This window comes from Oncorhynchus kisutch, linkage group LG11 (genome assembly GCF_002021735.2).
Source record: "Oncorhynchus kisutch isolate 150728-3 linkage group LG11, Okis_V2, whole genome shotgun sequence".
Lineage (NCBI taxonomy): Eukaryota > Metazoa > Chordata > Actinopteri > Salmoniformes > Salmonidae > Oncorhynchus > Oncorhynchus kisutch.
The window spans coordinates 73240136-73247065 of NC_034184.2; positions in this window are offsets into that span (position 1 = coordinate 73240136).

Genomic DNA, 6930 nt, shown 5'->3' on the forward strand with positions numbered 1-6930 from the left:
ACGCTACCTGCCCCAATGCATAGTGCCAACTGCAAAATTTTGTGGAGGAGGAATAATGGTCAGGGGCTGCACGCTACAGCGTACAATTACATTCCAGACGATTCTGTGTTTCCAAATTAGTGACAACAGTTTGGGGAAGGCACTTTCCTGTTTCAGCATGACAACGCCCCTGTGCAGAAAGCAAGGTCCATACAGAAATGGTTTGTGGAGATCGGTGTGGAAGAACTTGACTGCCTGGCACAAAGCCTTGACCTCAACCCCATCGAACACCATTGTGATGAATTGGAACGCTGACTGTGAGCCAGGCCTAATCGCCAAACATCAGTGCCGACCTCTCTAATGCTCTTGTGGCTGAATGGAAGCAAGTCCCTGCAGCAATGTTTTATTGAGTAGAAAGCCTTCCCAGAAGAGTGGAGGCTGTAATAGCAGCAAAGGGGGGACCAACTCCATATTAATGCCCATAATTTTGGAATGAGATGTTCAATGAGCAGGTGCCCACAAAATGTACAGAATAAGGACTACTCGAAACCTGACCACAAGGCCTGATACCATGAAACATTTTTGCAGCAGAGGGAAATTGCTACATTTAGCCAATAAACCCTTTTTTTCATAAAGGTTCGAGTAATCTCGATTTAACTTCTAACGACCTAAAAAGCTAAATACGGTTTTCCATCAAAATAATAATTATTGCTTGCTAATGTGATTAATAAAGGAATTTGAATATGTCGCAAGAGAAAATATATTAAACTTTAAAAAACGAATGTTACATTTTCTGGCAAATGTGTAATTATTATGCACCAGATGTTAAGACTACAAAACGTTATAAATTGCATATCTGTAAGATTGACTTTCAATGTCAATAAGAATAGGTTTTCAGAACACCCGGGACTCAACCCTGAAGACCTGGGGCTGACTGGGAGGAGGGTGATTTCATCCCTGCGCGACCGAAATGAAGCGCCCCGCACGCTAGCAGTGAACATTTTGCAGAAACATAACTCTATGTTGCATATCTCACTGCTTTTTTCCATGTTCCGTGCTATCCTGACGCCAAATAATCAACACTTCTTAATATTAATTCAATGGACTGTGGTCAGTAAACCCATTGAATATTGTGTTAGTTAATTGCGTAGCGACTGTTAATATTTATAAGAATCTATTAGCACGTACAAATAACAAGTGCATAACTATATCGTGATTGGCAACAACAACAAAAAGCCTCATGTTGATGTTGGTCACATTACTGCCATGTATGTATGTATGGTGTGACGCAAATTGCGGAGCCTCTAGAGGCACGCAGAGGTCAATTTGAGCTCAGTACCTCATCGCTGTGAGACTCAAAGTTTGTAACAATGAGGAGGGCTCCGTAAAGCACCGCATTGACATAATTGGTTGACGGTAGGTGAGGGCGGGAGGTTTTCTATAAACACAAACGCACTTCCTTGACAACTTCCTTCAAAATGCTGCACGGCCAATGCAAGATGCCTGATTGACAATGTGGCGCCTATAACTAATGTGAGTTTGTGCTGCGCGCACTGTGCAGTTCCAACATAATCCAAAAGGTGGCAGCCTAAACCACAAATGAATATTTTGCATGAAATAATGTTGTAGTTGCAGTATAGCAGGATTGGGATTTTAGACTGCTATCCTTTGGATTATGTTGGAACTGTGTAAAGCTATTTTCCTGTTGAGGGTAGCATTAAGCTATATCGCCTATTTGTCAGCTGTGCAAACCTGTCTATGACTTCACTCTTTCTCAAGTGTGTTAGTATATCTTTGTCAATTGTCATGATGCAGGTCATGACAACCAGATACTGTATATAGATGTCTTAATGCATTGACAAATCTCTCACAGCTGCAGTTGCTAACTAGGATGGATGATCAGCGCAACCTGTATGACGGCCTTCAGTGATGGGAACCTATCAGGGTCAGTTTACACACACAGGACTTGTCAGAAGTGGCATTTTTTTTTTTTGAAAGGTAATGTTTAGCAACAACTACTTCCTTTGGCTTGAGAGGAATATGATACATGTTTGTCTTGTGTGGGCTTCCCCCCCTCGCTCTATATTCTCCTGTCTGCTTCTCTCTCTGTCCTGTTCGCTCATCTCTGTCCTGTGCTCTCCTCTCTCTGTCCTGTGCTCTCCTCTCTCTGTCCTGTTCGCTCCTCTCTCTGTCCTGTGCTCTCCTCTCTCTGTCCTGTGCTCTCCTCTCTCTGTCCTGTGCTCTCCTCTCTCTGTCCTGTGCTCTCCTCTCTCTGTCCTGTTCGCTCCTCTCTCTGTCCTGTGCTCTCCTCTCTCTGTCCTGTGCTCTCCTCTCTCTATCCTGTGCTCTCCTCTCTCTGTCCTGTTCGCTCATCTCTGTCCTGTGCTCTCCTCTCTCTGTCCTGTGCTCTCCTCTCTCTGTCCTGTGCTCTCCTCTCTCTGTCCTGTGCTCTCCTCTCTCTGTCCTGTGCGCTCCTCTCTCTGTCCTGTGCTCTCCTCTCTCTGTCCTGTTCGCTCCTCTCTCTGTCCTGTGCTCTCCTCTCTCTGTCCTGTTCGCTCATCTCTGTCCTGTGCTCTCCTCTCTCTGTCCTGTGCTCTCCTCTCTCTGTCCTGTGCTCTCCTCTCTCTGTCCTGTGCTCTCCTCTCTCTGTCCTGTTCGCTCCTCTCTCTGTCCTGTGCTCTCCTCTCTCTGTCCTGTGCTCTCCTCTCTCTGTCCTGTGCTCTCCTCTCTCTGTCCTGTGCTCTCCTCTCTCTGTCCTGTCTGCTCCTCTCTCTGTCCTGTGCTCTCCTCTCTCTGACCTGTTCGCTCCTCTCTCTGTCCTGTGCTCTCCTCTCTCTGTCCTGTGCTCTCCTCTCTCTGTCCTGTGCTCTCCTCTCTCTGTCCTGTGCTCTCCTCTCTCTGTCCTGTGCTCTCCTCTCTCTGTCCTGTGCTCTCCTCTCTCTGTCCTGTGCTCTCCGCTCTCTGTCTTGTGCTCTCCGCTCTCTGTCCTGTGCTCTCCCCTCTCTGTCTTGTGCTCTCCGCTCTCTGTCTTGTGCTCTCCGCTCTCTGTCTTGTGCTCTCCTCTCAATTCAATTCAATTCAATTCAAGGGCTTTATTGGCATGGGAAACATGTGTTAACATTGCCAAAGCAAGTGAGTTAGATAATATATAAAGTGAATATATAAAGTGAAATAAACAATACAAATTAACAGTAAACATTACACATACAGAAGTTTCAAAACAATAAAGACATTACAAATGTCATATTATATATATACAGTGTTTTAACAATGTACAAATGGTAAAGGACACAAGATAAAATAAATAAGCATAAATATGGGTTGTATTTACAATGGTGTGTGTTCTTCACTGGTTGCCCTTTTCTCGTGGCAACAGGTCACAAATCTTGCTGCTGTGATGGCACACTGGAATTTCACCCAGTAGATATGGGAGTTTATCAAAATTGGATTTGTTTTCGAATTCTTTGTGGATCTGTGTAATCTGAGGGAAATATGTTTCTCTAATATGGTCATACATTGGGCAGGAGGTTAGGAAGTGCAGCTCAGTTTCCACCTAATTTTGTGTGCAGTGAGCACATAGCCTGTCTTCTCTTGAGAGCCCTGTCTGCCTACGGCGGCCTTTCTCAATAGCACGGCTATGCTCACTGAGTCTGTACATATTCAAAGCTTTCCTTAATTTTGGGTCAGTCACAGTAATCAGGTATTCTGCCGCTGTGTACTCTCTGTGTAGGGCCAAATAGCATTCTAGTTTGCTCTGTTTTTTTGTTCATTCTTTCCAATGTGTCAAGTAATTATCTTTTTGTTTCTCATGATTTGGTTGGGTCTAATTGTGCTGCTGTCCTGGGGCTCTGTTCACAAACACAAACACACCCTACAGAGCCCCAGGACAGCAGCACAATTAGACCCAACCAAATCATGAGAAAACAAAAAGATAATTACTTGACACATTGGAAAGAATTAACAAAAAAACAGAGCAAACTAGAATGCTATTTGGCCCTACACAGAGAGTACACAGCAGGACCAGCTTGCTTAGGGGACTCTTCTCCAGGTTCATCTCTCTGTAGGTGATGGCTTTGTTGTGGAAGGTTTGGGAATCACTTCCTTTTAAGTGGTTATAGAATGTAACGTCTCTTTTCTGGATTTTGATAATTAGTGGGTATCGGCCTAATTCTGCTCTGCATGCATTATTTGGTGTTCTACGTTGTACACGGAGGATATTTTTGCAGAATTCTGCGTGCAGAGTCTCAATTTGGTGTTTGTCCCATTTTGTGAAGTCTTGGTTGGTGAGCGGACCCCAGACCTCACAACCATAAAGGGCAATGGGCTCTATGACTGATTCAAGTAATTTTAGCCAAAACCTAATTGGTATGTTGAAATTGATGTTCCTTTTGATGGCATAGAATGTCCTTCTTGCCTTGTCTCTCAGATCGTTCACAGCTTTGTGGAAGTTACCTGTGGCGCTGATGTTTAGGCCAAGGTATGTATAGTTTTTTGTGTGCTCTAGGGCAACAGTGTCTAGATGGAATTTGTATTTGTGGTCCTGGTGACTGGACCTTTTTAGGAACACCATTATTTTGGTCTTACTGAGATTTACTGTTAGGGCCCAGGTCTGACAGAATCTGTGCATAAGACCTAGGTGCTGCTGTAGGCCCTCCTTGGTTGGTGACAGAAGCACCAGATCATCAGCAAACAGCAGACATTTGACTTCGGATTCTAGTAGGGTGAGGCCGGGTGCTGCAGACTTTTCTGGTGCCCGCGCCAATTCGTTGATATATATGTTGAAGAGGGTGGGGCTTAAGCTGCATCCCTGTCTCACCCCACGACCCTGTGTGAAGAAATGTGTGTGTTTTTTGCCAATTTTAACCGCACACTTGTTGTTTGTGTACATGGATTTTATAATGTCGTATGTTTTACCCCCAACACCACTTTCCATCAGTTTGTATAGCAGACCCTCATGCCAAATTGAGTCAAAGGCTTTTTTGAAATCAACAAAGCATGAGAAGACTTTGCCTTTGTTTTGGTTTGTTTGGTTGTCAATTAGGGTGTGCAGGGTGAATACATGGTATGTTGTACGGTAATTTGGTAAAAAGCCAATTTGATATTTGCTCAGTACATTGTTTTCATTGAGGAAATGTACGAGTCTGCTGTTAATGATAATGCAGAGGATTTTCCCAAGGTTACTGTTGACGCATATTCCACGGTAGTTATTGGGGTCAAATTTGTCTCCACTTTTGTGGATTGGGCTGATCAGTCCTTGGTTCCAAATATTGGGGAAGATGCCAGAGCTAAGGATGATGTTAAAGAGTTTAAGTATAGCCAATTGGAATTTGTTGTCTGTATATTTGATCATTTCATTGAGGATACCATCAACACCACAGGCCTTTTGGGGTTGGAGGGTTTTTATTTTGTCCTGTAACTCATTCTCTCTGTCTTGTGCTCTCCTCTCTCTCTGTTCTGTCTGCTCCTCTCTCTGTCTTGAGCTCTCCTCTCTCTGTCCTGTCTGCTCCTCTCTCTGTCTTGTGCTCTCCTCACTTCCGGCATCAGTATTACTGGAAGTGCATACAAGGGCCACTTCTGGTAATGCACAAAACAATTTAGGCAACAGGGATCTTGATCCAGGAGGGGATTGAATGTCTCTGCTGTAACCAAGAAGCTTGATCTTGACATCTAGCCACTTAGCTAGCAAGTTAGCAAACCAAATGCTGGAGCCCTGAGCTGGATATCATTTATTTGACACATCTTACATTTCTTATAGCTATACTTAACTTAGTTATAAGCAGAAACTGGGCCTCTTATCCTCCTCTTTCACTCCCCTTTCTCCTGCTTTCTAGATACTTGAGTTTCACTCCCTTTTCTCCTGACATCTAGATACTCAAGTTTCACTCCCCTTTCTTATATCTACTTGCTTAACGTACAGGGTTCTTTCTACTCCTTGTTTCAATCTGTAAAGGAAGTCAAGTCACTGGATGTAAGTATATTGAAAAGGCACCTTCAGGACTTAATGCCATTTCCGATAACCACAGAACACACATTTCAATAGAAGGGAGTGCACAGAAAGGCTTTTTTTTAACACACTGTTCAACCAGTATGAGTTAATGAGTCAACTTTGCAACTTCAGTGGCACCTGAAGTCAGTCAGTGTGGTTTTGTAAATACATGTGTGTTTTATTCTTCTAGCCTAATGTTATGTAGCTGTATTAACTTAGCACTTATAGTGACATGCTGTACACACACGTTGAAGTGACTGCCTCCCTCAACCTCCTGTACTCCCCTCCTCTCTCCTGTCGGATGTGTGTTCTCTTCATGTAGTCTGATAGAGGTCTCACTCCCATGGAGCGGTTCTGTGGGTCCCGGGCAGTGATGCCTGGGCCTGCCGCTGGCGTGATGGACTACGCCATCACCTCCTACAGCCAGACAGATAAGAAGCCTGTCATCGGGTTCGACATTGGGGGCTGAGGAGATCAGCCACAATAGAGAGGAAGGAAACAGAAACAAGTACAATTAAAGAGGAGCAGGGGGGAGGGGGCCAAATGTGGTCGATATAGCTTGGGGACAGGGAAAGGGGTTAAGGGGTTGTTGACACGGAGAGAGAATTGTGAAGTAAAGGGGTCAAAATGATCATAGGAGGCTACACACATCATAGCAGGAAGCATGCCCTTGATGACAAAAATACAAAGCCTTTCACTAATACTGGGCTGATGGAGGAACTTGTGCTCTTTTAAACTCTTCGTGCCCCTAACAGATACGCTGTGCCCCATCTAGGCACCTCTACGGATGTGAGTTGCTACGCGGAGCAGTATGAGCACGTGTTTAAGGCCACCACGCACCCTGCAGGCCCCTCAGCTAGACATCAACACAGTAGCGGCAGGCGGCAACTCTTCCTCAGGTCAGTCAGGACATCTGGGTCACACAGAGTATGGTTCAAACACTGCATAAATATGGACTTTCAACA